This window comes from Varroa jacobsoni, unplaced genomic scaffold, assembly GCF_002532875.2.
Source record: "Varroa jacobsoni isolate VJ856 unplaced genomic scaffold, vjacob_1.0 contig01897, whole genome shotgun sequence".
In the NCBI taxonomy this organism is placed as follows: Eukaryota; Metazoa; Arthropoda; class Arachnida; order Mesostigmata; family Varroidae; genus Varroa; species Varroa jacobsoni.
Window position 1 is genome coordinate 1,980 of NW_019214717.1, and position 17,501 is coordinate 19,480.

The following is a 17,501-nucleotide window of genomic DNA, read 5'->3' on the forward strand; positions in this document are numbered from 1 at the left end:
GGAATTCTATACCAAACATAAAACTGAAAACATTTGCCCTTTGGTGGCGGCAAAGGATTTGGTGTGACTTATATAATAGGATAGGGAATAGGTTTTCTAGTTAAAAAAATGAACATACATTAACAGTGTCTTTTAACGGAACTTTTGTGCAAAGATTTCACGCTGCCTTCATTAACTGTGTTCTGAAATCGACTATAGGGGCAACACAGTCATTAATAACGCAGTTTCAGTGATGAACCATTGAGGGCATCCAGGTACTCTAATATGTCATGTAGTTTTTTTTCTTATTAATTTTGTAGTTTTATTGCAGGCTTCAAGATACCGTGAGGTTCAGCCACATTATTATAAATTTATCAGTTCCCGATATTCAGCAGATATCCAATATTGCATTGGCTCTTCAATCAGTGAACATCTCAACTGGGTGGAATTGTGATACGGTAAGCACTATGGATTGGATGCATCAGTCAATCCGGTATATTTTATCACTATTCTAAATAGGAACCGTTGTCACTTAACACCTTCGAGCAAAAACATCTGCCGAAATCTTTTCCACTTGGTACTGGACAGTGTTTTGACATTTCCGTCCAGAACCGTCGTTTTCGAAATGCCTCTCTCCAAGTTTACCTAAATGACTTAGCGTCAGGCAAGCGATAATAAGATAACGGTACTCATTGGTATCTCAATAGCCGTAGGGAGTACTTATTACTATTATTATCAAATATTCAAATCGGGGTTTCTGAACCTGAAAAAAGCTGTTTTTTTTAAGGAACCTTCAAAGACTCGGTTTTGAAGTAAATGGCTGTTTGAAGCTGCCCAGGCTTCTATTCTGCCCGAGAACGAATAGCCTTTTCTCATATAGTGGCGAGCAGTACTTCCACCATGGTTTATGGAGCATCTAGCATACCGGATTCCGATCCTGGTGCTTTCGACTTGACATTCGACATTATTTAGACATTTTTAACGGAAGCGTTTTCGGTGTAGCGTTAAAGCCAGATAATGATTCGTTACGAACCATCAATTATTCATTCGACATAGCGTCGTGATAAAGACATCAACGGCATATTTGAAACATCCGAAGGTCCTTCGGCTTCTGTAGGTAGAAGTCAAGCTGATTGCATTTGATGGCGACGACGGTACGACTTTTCACACGTTTACTTTCAACGAAACCATTTGTTATTGGATCCTACTTTCGAATCGGGATATTCGCGAAAATGTGTATCTGACGTAGAGCACCGTATCTGATGGAACAGGGTTACGTTTGCACCAGTTCGTCGGCGGCCGGTGCATTTCTTTACGGCGGCGGTTTTTATTTGAGGATTGTAAGACCTAGCTGTTACAACGCGGTGTAATTGTAGAGGGTTGATTATCAGTGATAGTGGCCGATTCGAATAGCATTGATGATTCTCTGACGGATTTTGGTGGTTTTTAATTATTTCGTCTCAGAAATAGAAATCTTTGACTTCTTAGAGTTTATCTAGCAGGTAACCATTCGCAATTTGGTCGCCATCCGATAAATTCTGGTTTCTATATAATTAACTTGATCGTCCTTACTGAACCTATTGTTTGTTTTCGGCAGGTCACGACTGGAACGGAGGTACATCTCTAGAATAGTATGCGCGTTAGTGTGCGCATGTATCGGCGAGGTATCTGTGGTTGTGTATCCTTATATTAAGTCCCACCTAGGTGTAGGCAGTCTGCTATATATATGTATATATATATATTTCATTAACAAGTGTGGACAGACCTATTGTTTGCAGAAGGGGAAACACTTATTTCTTTAGGCCCTCGGACACTAATCGACGAGAGTACAAGTAATTCTACTTTTGTCCCATCTATTGGCCTTGTTCCATCGGCGTCTAAAGAATGTTGACCCGTGATTATTCCATCGTTTCATGGAAATGAAACAACTAGAACCAATTCAGCTTTGAGTAGATTAGTTGATAACAAACGCAATGATTGCTTCGGTTATTAATGACTATTCTCTATGGAACGACGATGAGAGACGAAAACAAATCGTTCACAGCTAAAAACGTCACGAGTAAATAGGATCAGCGTCTTTTATAAATATGAGGTATCTCAGATAGTAGACATAAGCCATCGCCACTATCTCGGTGATGGTTTTGTGCTTTGTGTATGTGTATATATGGATATATATATGTGTGTACTTTTTTGAATGTGATTTAAGGAAAGGTGCACTTGAAAGGTTTGAGTTTGTGCTTCTATGATTTACAACGATGCACACATAGGTGACGATAAATTTTCGTGAAATTATAATCGTTTCAGCCTTCGTAGGAACAGCTCTGCTGTCTCCTTGAGCCCCCCATACTACTATTAGTCCAGTGTTGTCCTAAGGCAACATATTTCTGTTAATTTGCAATGCAACTGGTCTATACAAGTACTAAATTTTTTCTGGAAGTTGGAACACAGTACTTTTGTAGAGGTAATAGGGACAGCTCAAATGAAGTGCTAGAAGTCAAAAAGTAATTTAGATTTTCTCCCCCCCCCCTCTCTCTCTTTTAAGGAAACGGAGTAATGCGACCTGACATTTTGCGATATGCCCTCGTGCTTTTGGTTCTATTGGAGATGATTCTGCCATCCACAATGGGCGCTCTTGAAAGATACCAAAGAGCTCGTCGCCGAGGTACGTTTGATACTTAAAACCCCATCTGTGGCTTTAATAGAAGCTCGACAGAATAAATAAAAAAAAAAAAAAAAAAAAAAAAAGCTATGCTATTCCATTTCTCCATAGAAAGGTCGTTGAGCAACTAGACGGTAGTTAGGCAATACTTTAACTATTATCTAAGTAAAGTTGAAAGTTTGGTGTAAAGGTCTATGGAGCCGTAGATTCTCACCATTCGTTTATTTTCCGATATCGTTCCTGTATTCCTTTCAGGAAAGCGCAAGCGTTCATAAAACAATTGAGGATGCCCTTTTCTTTCGCATGGAATTTTCGGAGAATACTTCCGTGCCTGTTGTTGAAAATTAGGCTGCGGTCCTGTTCTCTACAATCGAATCGTAACGAATACCTTTTGAACAAAATTAGCCCTAAAATGATTGGTAATGCATTAGCAGTGGGGCTGAGCGCAGGGACAGATCTCTTCGTCATTTACATTATATTTAGTGTTAGCGTTCGTTATTGACTCGCGCCGGATTCAAGTAAGTTCTACAACAATATTAGTAACTTTAAGAAGTTATAAACCTACTTTAAAATTCAATTTCAAAAAATTCTATGCCAAATGTCTCGGACTATATAATTATGAAAATGTCCTTACCGTTTCAGATGAATTTGTCGTCTGTGACCGGCCTCTTAATAAAAGACCATTCTCGGCTTAATTTCTTTAGTGAACTGCAACGCCAAAACCGGTCGATGGGTCTGAGTTTCTCTATGAGGGACGTGGAGGTTTCACTCACTTTGGGAACGGCGGGAGGATATGTTTACCTCACCGTTAATGATATGATACTACAAATCGTTTTGGAAATCTATAATAAATAGTGAAATGACAGTTTTAGCAATTTCTTTTATGGAATATATGTATATATATATATATATATATATATATATATATTATGGAAAGCAGGCGTAATACGATCAATGATGAAGACGCGGCATGTTCCTCTTTGTTACGTTATTTTTGAAAAATTTTTATTCTATATTGATCCACATCAACTCTGCACTAAGCTCTCCAGTAAAAACGCCCATATTGCCATTTGAGCAGTATTGGCTTTAATTGAAATAGAATTTAAGATCATCATTCTCTATCGGTATCAGTAGCATTTCAGTGACTCTGCCTTAATATATATATATATATAGTAATGTTAAATGTGTATATATATATATATATAAAACTGAGAGCAGAGCAAACTAATACATGGTTTGGGAAATTGTTTTCTAAAAGGCTGAAACAGTATATATTTTTTCATCAGTATACATAGTGGCAATTACGAAATAATGCAGCCTAGATCTGACTCTATTCTATTGGATAAAATAATGTTAATTTTTTCAGAAATCGAAGAAATTAACAGTGTATTAAATGACATTTCGACGTATAGCCGTTTTTGTACGATTTTACTGTTGATAAAATTTGGCATTTGGAACGAACCAAATTTACCTATCTGACCCAGGCATAAAAGTATTAACGACAAGCTGATTTTCGAAAAAAAAAAAAAAACAAACGAGAATGTTTCATCTGTTGGAATTCAGACGTTCACTCTCGAAGGGGCTACAAAGTAAAGATAGTTCGCGTGAATACCTTTCTCATTGATGGAGTACGTCAAACGGACTCGTGAAAATTTGATTGCTTTGCTAGTATTGGCAGTGTGTGAAAATACCCGCTGAGCTTCGACGTGCTCTGTGATCATAATAACATTAAGCTACGTAAAATTCGCTAGATAAACGATGATAGTCGATCCGATTGGGCGGGCCTGATCCCGATTTGTCGGTCGAACTTTCAGTGAGATTTTTTTCTAACTATCAACGTGAGTTCAGCGTGAAGTTACGTTTGAGCAATGCGAATAAAGCTATACTTTTCTTGTATGCATCCACATCGTGCAAAGAACAATCGATTGTTATCGAACATGTTACTATGGACAGTTTTGGGTACTACGCAGAAAAGGCACGGATCCGATATAAGCGAAAGGACCACTGATTTGCCTAACTAGCAGTTAGGCCAATTGAATTTCTGCTTTCATCTTGCATGCTGTAGCGACTGGTTAACGATGCGTTGATCTGCAATCGCATCTATTCATGGTCAAAGAGCTGCCATGACAACAATTGACCGATAATTTGCATTGCGTTGGTGAAGGACAACGTTGTACGGATCAAAGTAAAATACTAAAGCACTAAGTATCTTATAGTGAATATAATATACAGTAAAGTTACGGATCGATATGATTTGAAAAGGGCCAGACAGTGGATCAGATAGCGAACGACAGCATATTATCCTTCCGTATGAAATACGGTTTTAATACGCTAAACGTTATTTAAGACACGTATTGGTAAAGGAGTTAACGTTTATAGCAATCGACACAAGCCTTTCCTCTTAGACGGTATCGTATATTTTACATCTTGAGGTAGATAGTGCCCTTCAAGAAGCGAACATTTATATCCCAGACTTTATTTTCCGCTGAACTGCGTTCGCGTTACGTCAGGCATAGGTCTCCAGCATTGACACACGTATCTATTCGCACCTAAGATATAGATATACATATATATATAGTGCTGTGTGCACATCCTGAACTTCTTTAGTTAGGTGCAATTTATGTGTCGCAGGCGGGTCTCGAACCAGGGATTCGGTTTCTGATTTTCACCTGATCCATTAGTGGTGCCAAGTTTAGCAGGCCACCGCATTCTTCATGCTGCTACTGTATCAGAGGGATGTCCTCGGACCTGTCGATCAAGGTATCATTCGCCTTGGGGTGTCGTTGACTGTACCGCATATGGCTCAGTGTAGTGGGAAGTGACTTTCTGCTAAGCAGGTCTTCAATGCTATTTATCAACATCATCTGCATGTATAAACGCGTTCAAACAAAGGCCACTGGCACCTATCAACGCAGCAAAATGTCCCATGTTCAAATTCCGCGCTTAGCCTCTACAGGGCTAACGACCAATCATGTTTTTTTACAATGCAATTCATATTAGATGATTTATTGAGAATTATATTATTTCAATTTTCAGATAATTAATTTCTCTCTACCCAGTTTCATTTGAACAAACCCATTCTATACAGAGGTCTCTTTACCGGTTCAATAAAAATAAAAAAAAAAATTGTATTTGTATAGAATTACGGTATCAGACGGCTTCTCGGGCAATTACTAATCATCGAGCAGAATTGAAGTACCCTTGATTCGTATAAATCAAAAAGGCTTTCCATTTAGCTATCGCTATACCTTATTCCCATCGTAAACGATCAAAAAACAAATAAAAGCAATTAATAATTTCCTATAAAATGTCGGTGGTCTATCATCAGGTTGTCCGTAGGATTTGAAGCATGACCCGTACGTATCATACGTCTGTAGACTAGAGCTGACATTTCAATGTCAATAGACCGCTCCAGAATTTCGAAGAAATGCTTGGAGTACGAAACAATGTTCTTCCAAGCGCCATCAAGTGCATAACCATTTGTTGAATTTTCTTAAGCAAGGATATGTTTCGATAAACGTTCAGTGTTAAGCATCAGTCGCCGAATAGATTTAATTAGCCAGATTCAATGGCAAGCCGGATAAAAAAAATCGTGTAACATTGGATCTCACGAACGCATCAATCCTAAAGCCGGTGAGCGGTAAACAAAAATGGATATTCGGAATAAATCTCGCGGTCGACATGCTTTCCTTTTGATACTATCGCACCCGATTACAGATCCCTTCATGCACATATATACACCCATATAGAAATGACAGCGGGGTGAACACTTGAGCTGTCGTCACAGAAAGCAATGACGATAATTGGTTTCCATGCGATTTCTACTTTTCAGAACGCTAACGCGATTCGTTCAGACACTCTTTCCAGCAGCGTATGGCGGGAAGGTTTGAAAATGGAGGAGATTTGGAGGCAGAACGAATGGCAAAAGAAGCCATTTTCTACCTTGGAGTAGATCGACTTTACCATAGTAGAGGGTTGAAGAATACGACATCTGAGCTATACAGTCCTATGCGACGGCTATGTATGACTAATCTTTGGGGATCACAGTTACACCGTACGTCACAATGGTGAGACGGACATACCGACACATCTGGTCCTGTGATGGAGCGGTCTCTTTAAACAGGATAGGTATTATTGATAATTTAAGAGCGCTTCTAATCAGTATAGGCTTTTCCGATGCCCTGCTATTCCCCCCGTCCAAGTCTAACTAGACACGTGTACGTCGACCAATCCTGCACCTTCATTTGTACTGCGCGATGAAACGCATCAACACTGGCTACCAGTTGGCATCTTTCCAGTGTCAACGACAATTTCTAGATTGGACACGTTGTCTGACTCTACGTACATGAATATTTATTATGATGTAATTCTCGCCACGGTATTATCACATGATTATCGTAACGCATCAACCATCATGTCATTAGTCCAGCACCCCTTAGTGTGGTTTGACGTTCGGTTGCCGTGCCCCACGCGGTATTAGCGGCCGGAAGGGAACGGGAGATTATTTCGAGGAAATTGACTTCAGTAGATTGTTATTTCTAGCCATGTAGAATGGAATACATAAGGGCAGTACCTACAACTATGGTAATAAAAAAACGGCAAATGGGTCGAAGTTGGTTTTCACTGCGTTTTGTCGGCCATTTTATTCATTGAGCAGCTTTCTGGCAAATGACCAAGCTTCGTCTCGCTACTTGTTCCACTATGTGCTTACTAATAATTTATCAGTAAATATTACCTGCTTTACGGCACTGCCTCCTGCTGTTACTGCTATTTAATGATTGTCGAACGGCTGCCACCCGGGCTGCCGACTAATATATCTCTGTACGTATGCATTGTACGATATACATACAATCACGTGCACAGATCGACGAGCCATATAGAAAAAACAATATTAGCCTTTCATACAAACTGAGCAGTATCGGATTCGATTACGTGTTCTTGCCTTGAGAAGATCCTTGCTGCTAGGACACTTCTACCGCCCATTGCTAGTTACTTGCGCGATGCCTTCCTGGCAGTGTCTTACTACGTACTAATATGTATGTGTATATACATAGAGATGCGAATACCTGTTCGGCCTTTGGCCTAATGCGAAGTTACGCCGGACCGAGTCGGCAAACCCGACAAGATGGCCCTGTCTGCCCCTATGCAACCATAACGGCTTTCTTCGGTTGTTGAACGTCTGTAGACAGGTAGCGATGTACACAGAGCATGCGTAACGAAGTAGTCCATAGGGGTGGGCAGATTGATGCAATAGTCATGCAGCTGCAGGGTCGAGGTCGACGATAAGTAGTAGAGTCGCTGGAGTTATAAAGAGGGCATGGGTAAGTATGTAGCCGAAGAACATGTCTGATTGACATCAGATGATTGGGAGAAAGGAAGACAACTCAAAAAGTAGTCACATTTTCGATTGCATGCTGTATGTAAACATGCATGATTACGTCGCTTTGTGATTTTCTATCTGTGAAGGATCTAAGGAGCAAGTACGATCGTAATATTAACTGCATGGTGATAAATTAATTTGTCGCTTATGACTACGTGGACCATTAGCTTGCCCTAAGCTTACGAGGCTATAAGCTGGAAATGTTGCAGTAGTGACATAACTACTTATCGGCGTTCTTTTATGACAGTCTACTCCTAAAAATAAAAATCTCTCGACGTGCAGAGTAATTGATTCATCACTCGGTAGATGAATTTATTATTAAACATGTGTTATTATTAAACACTTAACGATTAAGATTCGGGAGGCGGCTCAAAAAGTTACCCGAAATTAACTACTGGCCCTTCGGAAGGAGACCATGTGGCCCAAGAGCAGGTCATAAAGTACAACGTATTTTCATAGTATGACACGTCGACTAAAAAGGCAGCTATGAGATTCGCCTGAGTCACAGCCGGGAGACGCCCAAACACGCTGTTAATTTTACCTGTAAAAGAAAACCAATTAAAAAGAGAGATTTCCAGAAAAATTCAATTTTGGGTGGAAAATAATATTGGCAGAACCAAAATTTCGTGAGACACGATAATATTTGAACATCATTCCGACCTAAGGAAGTAGGGAAACAGGATTAGTCTGAGCCACTATAAGACCTGTAAGTGTTCAAAGCAAAACATTTAGCTTTTTCTATAAATTAGGAAATATTAGCTTTAATTAAGTATGGCTATTGTAAGGTTTAAACCAAAGCTTCCGTTGTGTAATCGATCGTTAAATCGTTGTAAAATATATCGAGTCACTATACACACAAACGGTTTCCTGTAGCTCCACTTGTACGGCCGATTACTGTGAATTGCCATTAGTGAAAAGCAAGAAGACTAAACATTTCAGTACAATCTTGTGGAAGGATCTAATTCTTTGGACTTTTAAACCTAACATCTTGAGCCTGTATAAGATAGGACTTGCGGTCTCTTCTGTACACGTCTAAGATTCCCTTGGCTTATTTTTATTTCGAATTCAATGAACAAGTAACACACGGTGTTATACCGAGCCAAACTGATTGATAGAACTACTATGATGTGCCCTGAAACAGTCAAGGTCAATATCATCAAGTTCCTAAGCCCCGTTGTGAAAGTTCTGACTGAAAACTCTCTCATAATGTATTCAACACGTATAATACGCCAATAAAATACTGTTTTCCTACAGCTCCCATCGCCAATCAGAATTATTCCGTCATATGGGTGCCACCGCCCAATATCAAACGAATACTCGAGGCATTGTATTGTAAGGAACACAGCAAAAAACATATCGGCTGTCCTACACGGAGCAGATTCGAATGCTCTGAAAGAATTTCACCTTAGTTCTTCTGTGAGTGGACGGTTCGCTATGGCCGTCGAATGCCTTGAGCTATACAGGCGAGCCTGAGGTAGTTAAGGCTGATCGCATGCGCTCGATATAACACAGTATATTCCACAGCTGTTCTCGTGGCGTATGTTTCTGTCATCTGCGACCGCTGTCATGTCTCAGATCTCGAGCCGAGTTGAAGGCGTACACCCGATGTTAGTACAACAGACACGATCCATTCGGACCGTCGACCTCATGAATGCAGGGCTCGTTTGAGTGATAGCAGTCTAACGAGTTAAGCGTCAGTAATACGATGTACAATGAAGTCAAGGAAGGAAAATGAGCAAGAAGTTGGATCGAGAAGAAGGCTCCATTCACATACTGCGAACATAATACGATCAGACTAGATAAATATTTCGTGCAGTCCTGAAAGAGGTCATTTGTGATGCATCATAGCAGTGGGCGGCTGTGAAAGGCTGCGACAGATGACAGGGTTAGGCAGGAAAAGAGATTTATGTCCAAGGACATCCAATCGCCCTCCTAGACCATAGATGAGAAATTATTTAATAGGGTAAAGGGTCTATTTAGGAACATCTGTGCCGGCTTATTTTAGATTTGTCGAGAGAGTTTAGCTCCTAAAATATAGGCGACAGTGTTGTCTAGGTGACTTATGCGTATCTCGTTAAATGCGTTTCCATGATAGCCATGAACATGTGACCTTGCTGGCCCAAACTTCAGCGCTGGTAAATGATTACTGTGGCATATTATTTATCATGCCGCTTTATAGGTCTATTGGAAAAAAAAACCTAGGTAAGTCCAATATAACATCTTGCAGGTAGTACCTAACGGCTTAAGTAGCGCGCGTTAAAAAGCTCAAGAACCTCGAAATGTAGATAGCTTTTTCCGAGCTCCAACTAAATTATGAAGTCTTGAAGATCAATTTTACATTTTTCAGCCTTCTAATTATTACAAGGAACCGCAGAAAGAATATTTGCATTTGATTATAAGAAATCAGCCAGAGTCTCGCAAATAAATGATACCTCTTCAAGGTCCAAGTTTCGTTTATATAGTTTATACTATTCCTATACACACTCAACTGCAATACTATGATTTGGTGTTCTCCTTGCAAACAACTGATTACCACGGACCGTCTTTGTATCGAAGCTCTGTTACAACATTTGCGTCGAACCATCACTGATACAACCCTCGCCAAACCAGAGAGCTATTCATAATGTTTTTTTGCATCTCAGGAAGTGTTCCTCATTAGAGTTACGGGTGTGGCCTATTCGGCAACTTGTCCAAATCGCTTCTTCACTGCTTCAAGCTTTTATCTCTGTAAAAGACTTTTTCGCACTTCCTTCGGCCCAGTTTGCCGTTGTTGAATAAAGTCCTATAAAAAAAAACATATTTTGTATGTGTGGGGTGACGACAGGAAATGCGTAGTGTGATAACGGACAGTGAAGCGGATGATTTCATGGTGGGGTTAAATGTCATAGAACCTAAGCGTTGAAAACAGACCGCATGGGACAGTAATTGACTATGGATAGAGGACAAATATCCTCAGTCGGTGGCATCGAAATCAAGGGATAACGCCGAGATACTTTTGACGCGTTGCACGATGATTTTATGTGCGCTATTGCTACCACTTTACAAGCTAGCAACGTAAACTATTCTCTCGTCAATTGATGTGAAGCTATTCGCGTTCATCTCCCTGTCCTATTCTAGGAATAAACGGTTTCAATAATCAGGTCTTGTCACTCGACCCTGCTAGACTGATTCACAGGACAAACTGACTAGAGCACAAAGCAGCCATACTATAAACAGCCTGCAGACTCAAAGGGTCGCTCAGCGTCCATCCCTCAGATCGCTGCGGCTTGTCTTATGGAAACGTTGCTCATAAGTTCATATCCTTCAGGACACTCACCTATGCACTTATGTCTTACCGGTATCTTACATCCCTCAGAACACCCAGCCACTCGACGGTTTCCATCTCTTTGTCTCTATTAGGACTCCTTTCATTCGCGTTTTCTGTTTTACATCTATTCTGGTGTCAAACGATTTTCATTTTGCGTGGCCTATGGGCATCGACGTTTTGTCCAAAATAACTGATACCTGCTGAGACGTTTGCAATTTCGTCTGCTCGCTTCTAGTGGCTGGTGATTTTTACCTCTATCGTGATCAAGGATGTAGAAAAATAAAACAGAAAGGAGGGAGAAAACTAGTAGACATTGTCGAATGCCCAATGCTTGCACAGCCAGCAGCCGACTTCCTGCTAATGGGTTACATCCCCATCGCCAGCTGGAGCTCAAAGACGAACGAAATGAATGTAATGCTAATCTATGAATGATCAAAATCTTGTTTCGAAAACGACATCGTCGCAAGTGACTGACGCTTGTCCACAGTCCTGTTCACGTTTGCGATGTTTCAAACTCATTGAACAGCCTCGTCGAGGTCGTCTCGAGTTCCAGGACATGGTCGGTTGTGCCTGGTCGGCCTTGACCTGGTTCCCTGATCGGGCTTTCGTATTACACTGTGTAGAACGAACTCGTCGTTCGCAGGACAGGAGGAGCGTCTGGAAAGGGATGGATATGATTATGAAAAGCCGATTTTCCCCTGCATTTCTCTGGAAGTTCTGAGCTTGGGTTATATTTAGAGGTGCTACCCCACTTTCTACATGCGGTGAGCCTTTTTCTATATTATGTCTATCTTAAATGTCATGACGTTATTCAGTAACACAACACCTTATAGTGGAGGATAATTTCGAGAAGTCCAGCATATCCAGCAACATCGTCGGTAACCACGCCTTGCTTCCGACAAGAAGAACTTGCTTCGCCAAACCTGTCAGTAGGAAGGAGGCGGAGCATCTGGACGTTGTTTCTGCAATTTTTTGTTGCCCTTCGTCCTGTTTAGAGCGACGCGATTCGTCTTCTATTCGTCGAGTCGCAGAAAAAGAGGTCCTGAAGGGGCTTTGATTCATCGAAATTTGACCGGTTCTTCTTCCGCGCGTCAGGTACCTGACCATTAATTCCACAGAATCTTGACCATACACGATAAACCCTCTTTCGAGACAGTCGTGAACCTCAACAGGAGCACCAGCGGCTCCTTCTGTGTGTCTGACTGGTCTGTCAGGACCTTCCTAAAACTGTTGACTACTTGTAAATTTGTGTTAGTGAAGGAAACAACTAAAAAGAAGACTTCTTGCTACTTGTGTATCATTGTCGCTATTTAAATATTGGTCAATCCATGTGTGTTTAGTAATTAATTTAGAATGTGTGCAATTTTTCAGCGATCTTTTTTAAAACATTTTTCTTTAAATATCTAAAGCCTCTGTACTACTACTTCAAAAGATTGGTATTGACGAATATTTGTTTCATTAGTTAGCCTTGACCAATAGCTAATTAAATAAATACTCCAGAACTTTTCCTTGCAAGACAAGCGGACCTTAATAATCTCGCGTTTATCATCTCTCTACCATGTTCGACGCGCCAATCGCGAATCATTGCTGCAGCAGATCTTGCAACCCTTCAGGAAACAAATTGTCTTCACCGCGCCATTCAATTACAATAGATTATATAGTTTGGTTAGATAGACCAAAGAAAATCGTTCTTGCTTCTAAAAGCGGAATGACGAAATCCTGTTTGAAGAAGTATATGTATGTCTTCTATTGCCCTTAACAATGTTAATTTCACCCGGGCAAACAAACAATCTTTTAGCCCCAGGCTTTACTGCGTTTTGCTTCATGTTTGTCTGTTTTCTTGGTCAAACGCTTTACTTTCTAGCGACGTTTTTCCCACTGGCGTTAACTATTGCTACCGGGCCATCCAACACATTGGATCGACACATTGACTGAAGGTAGGAGTCTCATTGTGAAACTGTGTGCACCAGTGGAATCAAAAAACTGAAATTGTCGGGTCGCCTGAAAAACGAGCTTTCTTTTAAAACTCAAATTCTTATTTTTATTCTATCTGGCTCGTCGTTTTTTTTGGTGGACCCCTTCAAAAGGAAGACAGGAAACGGGCGGATAAATTAGCCAATATCCGATATCAGCAGACAGCAAGCAAAGGAAATGACAAGCGGAATGTCCAGATATGCAGGAAACGACTTTCTTGGCAGGACGGCAGAGATCTCCACTGCCCTGATTTTTCGCTTTTTTCGAGGCCATAAAAGCATCGCCCGCATCTGACCGGGCTCTCAGACTGGCTCAGACCTGAAGCATTTTTGAGCCTCCGTTTTAGAAGACCAAACATGCTCGCACTGGATGCACACCGATGTTCTTAGGAGATAGAGGTCTTCTCGATGACGATTTAAAAAATAAGCGAGGTGACAGGAATTCCGATGTCCACGATACGACTACTTCTATCCAGATTTTCTCTAATTAAGTTCCTGGATAGCTATGACTATTGTTTTCAGTGCCAGTCTGGCCCTACGTTTGGCCTAGGCCATTTACTGCAACATTATAAAAGATTCACATGATTTCTATGCAAGTGGAGCGAGCTAACGGGATTGCACTCACATGTCGTAATGGTGTTGAAACAAATGCATTTAATACTATTCCATCTGTGGCTAAAATATGCAGGTTATTGACGATGCTTGAACCAGCGAACTCTGTCCTCCCCAATTAGAAAATTAGCTGTCAAATCCAACTCTGAATAACGAGGATGCGGATTTACAAACATTTCGGAATAATGTAGCAAGCATGGAAAGAAGATACCGAGAATAAAATTTTAAAAAACAAGCATCAAGCAACCTATTCTAGCTCGAACGGCTGATACCGACTCCATAATATACACCGTTGCATCAATACACTTTTCGTCACCAAATTGCACCAAACTTAAATGACTAATGCTCCATTGTATCAGGTCAGTAGCTAATGTAATCGCCGTTAAGAGCTAATGATTATATTGCCAAATCGATAAAAATTGGAGATGCTATGACGGGCTACGAACGTGTTTTCCCTAATTCTTACTTCATACAACATAAAAGGCCATCAGCGTCCCTGCTTTAGAGCAGTCAATACCATCCAATATTATGTCTGCCTTAAATGAAGGAAACTGACTTAGCTTTACCGTTAGCTGGCAGGAACAGGCGCTTAATGATTATTTGTTTTGTGCTTATATAGCCGTAGACGTATATTTGCTTCTTAATGCATGTTAACTCGGCCGCGCGTTTCCGGCGGGATTTGTTCGTCCTACGGCCAGTACCTTTAAGCGTCTATAAGGTCCGAATTCACGTTGCGCTGGACAAACGTTGTCGTACGAGTCGTGCTTGCCATTCTGTATCGCTCTACCTAGCACGATCGTATTCTAGGTTTTCCAATAGTAGATTCGCAAATCCCCGATCAAGAGAGTAAAAAAAAAAAAACATCATACCTGCTTAATTTTATTCCGCAAATCGGCAAACGCCACAGCGGCGTATGTTCTCACGAGCTTCACTTCGTATCTCCCGGTCTGGAGAAGCGCTGCGATAATCGTTGCTGGTCGTCACATTTTAATGGTGAACCGAAAAGTTATATGAACGTCAGGCTATCACAGCAACGTCGTTTGAGAAACCTCTGCTGTTTTTGGCTTTTTGTACGATAAAGCCATATGCCTCAACGCGATAATTATTTGGTCTCACTATCTCTTCATTAGATTCAAGACGATAGCTATGACGGCACACTGTGACGATGTGTTAAATATTTCGCTAGTCGCACACACCACAGTTGAATACGTATTAATCTGCAAAAATATAAAACAAACGTAAAAATTAACGGAAACGAGCGCACAGATCACACCTAGAAAGCTATTAGCATAACATTAACCGCAATGAAATATTGCATAACGGAAATCGGTATAAGAGTACGCTTATTGTGAAAAGTGGCGTCTGCTGAACCTATGAAAAAGACATTTAGGCCTCGTCCTACAAACGGCCACTCACTGCTCCACCAACAAACTCTTTGCTCTGAGAAATTTTATTTTTGTATAAGTAATCAATGAAAACGATTGTGGCTAAATTAAGCTACCACAAATTTACAGCATATGATAACTATCTCAAAATCCAAGTTGACATGCCCCTCCATACACAGGGTCTGCTTAAATTGAGAAAGGTTTTAGCGTGCTGTCTGTCACTGTTAAAGATGCGTCCATTAACAAATGCGCTATTGTAAAACAAAAGTTTATTTTGAACGGAACATAAATCTGGACATCTCCGCGAGCAGAACACTTTTAAAGGTAACATTGTAAATTTTTTTCTTATCCATGCTACGCAACAAAATGAGAACAAAGATATGCTAGAGGAACTTACATTTGAAAGTAGTATGGCTACAAAGTTAAGCGCGCACTTCACGGCTTCACTAGAAATGTCTTTAGGGACAGACTTCAAAGCTGCCACAAGTTGTAATGAGGCACTGCAGGCTTTTGAAGGTCATCCAAAAAATAGTCATTTTGAGGATATAACCGAAGAGCAAGTGCTGTCCAATATCGTTATGCGGGCTCTGGCTGAGGTCATAAACTTTCGTGACTACTATTAGTTCAACTTATTGTAAATGAGTATGAAACCAACCAGAGGCAGTAGGTTTCTATTATATATATATATATATATATATATATATATATATATAAAAAAAAAAGAAACACCTACGAAAAAAAAAACAGTAGTCGAAACTTTACAGTTTATAGAAAAAATCCAAAAACAATTTTCAATGATGCTTCTGTTCTGATACATGCTTTAGTAAATAAATTGGACGGGACTAAACGTGTTATACAAACTAATGTTTACGAGTGTTTCAGGTACCAGTCCTTTTTCAGAAAAGCCAGATAGGACCTCTTTGAACATGCTGAAGCAAAAAGATTTACTCAATGGCACTTACTTTGATTGCCTCCGTGTTTCCGCGGTACATGCAAAACGTTTTTCATGCGTATATGTGTTTCGATGTACAAGTTAAAATAAAATAGGCAAAATAAAAATTCTCATTTTAAGCAGCCATTGTATATACTGGTTTGCGAATAGGTCATATAAGGTAGTAAACCTCATTGGATAAGGTCTCCTTAAAGGGATGGGCTCATTGTGTAGACAACTTGTCCTCATAGCGTCCCTTGTATCCTGTCGGCGATTCTAACTGTGATACGTTGAACTGGAAGAGAGCTGTCTGAGCGAGAGCGTACTGCAACCACCTCTTATTGCTGGAAACGCCAATGCTTTAGGGAGAGGAGCCGCTGGCGAGGGTTGTGGAAAGAACGGCCGCAGAGAGAGGGAAAGCTCTGACGTCTTCTGGAGAACCCCTGCGTGCGAACGCTGGCCCACGGGGTAGCAGTTCCACGTGGGATCAGTGGTGACTTTAGGAGCATGGACGCCGTTTTATGGCCTGTGTGTTGTCGCTAATCGAACAACTATTCAGAAATGGGCAGGCACAGCCAATGCTAAACTTAGTGTATTGGAATCAGGCTCAACCGCTCAAGTCCTGATCAAAAGCCCTCGGAAGAACTTTCCGCGAAGTGTAGTTATGCTGCAGGTGCTGGCGAAAGCGTCACGTGCTGTCTGGCGGATAGTTATTGCTGTTTTGTACACCACCGTAAATAGCATAGCGTATTATGATCGGAACAGACTAGTAGCAAATCGTTGATGTGAAGATATCAAGTATGGAAAGGAATTTCCTTCAGCTTGATGTAAAGTTTACGATGTACGTTTCCTGTAGTAAGAATCAATTATCACTGTTGCCAAAGCAGCACTAGCCTGGACGATCCATGCACAGACGATCTACAGCTCAAATCTTGATTCGCTTTCTGGCAACAAACCATACGTAATTTGCTCAATCAGCAACTTCAGGGAAAGGCCACACTTTAGCCTAGTCTTCATTAAAGGCAACATAACAACTTTGTTACGGGACCGAGCACGGGCAAAAGTAACAAACTAGAAGTCTACCGATGAGCCCACGTGATTCACTTGATTAATATCCAGAGTGCTTCGGCATGAACGAACAAAGCCTAACTAGCCCAATAAGGAATATAGTCTGTAGAGAGGGCATTTGTTGCGGAAGTGCGCTCAGCGCGCAAAGAATACAGGGCTACGGCAATCCAACAGAGATCTTCTCTATGGACCAATAGCTCCCCTGTT

At 40.8% G+C, this 17,501-nt stretch overlaps 2 long non-coding RNA genes across 3 annotated transcripts; one reads left to right on the top strand and one right to left on the bottom strand.

Moving 5' to 3' along the window:
• Positions 1 to 2,086: 2,086 nt before the first annotated feature.
• LOC111272272 (uncharacterized) lies at positions 2,087 to 3,507 on the top strand. Of its 2 annotated transcripts, none has more exons than XR_002687418.2 (4): positions 2,087 to 2,203; positions 2,522 to 2,641; positions 2,894 to 3,156; positions 3,281 to 3,507. It is a non-coding gene; the product is annotated as an uncharacterized LOC111272272 (long non-coding RNA). The 2 variants fall into 2 exon arrangements; XR_002687419.2 differs by having other exon boundaries at positions 2,096 to 2,246.
• A 4,772-nt stretch (positions 3,508 to 8,279) lies between these two features.
• On the bottom strand, positions 8,280 to 16,532 carry LOC111272271 (uncharacterized). The gene is made up of 3 exons (XR_002687416.2): positions 16,417 to 16,532; positions 14,780 to 15,127; positions 8,280 to 8,559 (listed from the first exon to the last, which is right to left on the bottom strand). It is a non-coding gene; the product is annotated as an uncharacterized LOC111272271 (long non-coding RNA).
• Positions 16,533 to 17,501: the final 969 nt, after the last annotated feature.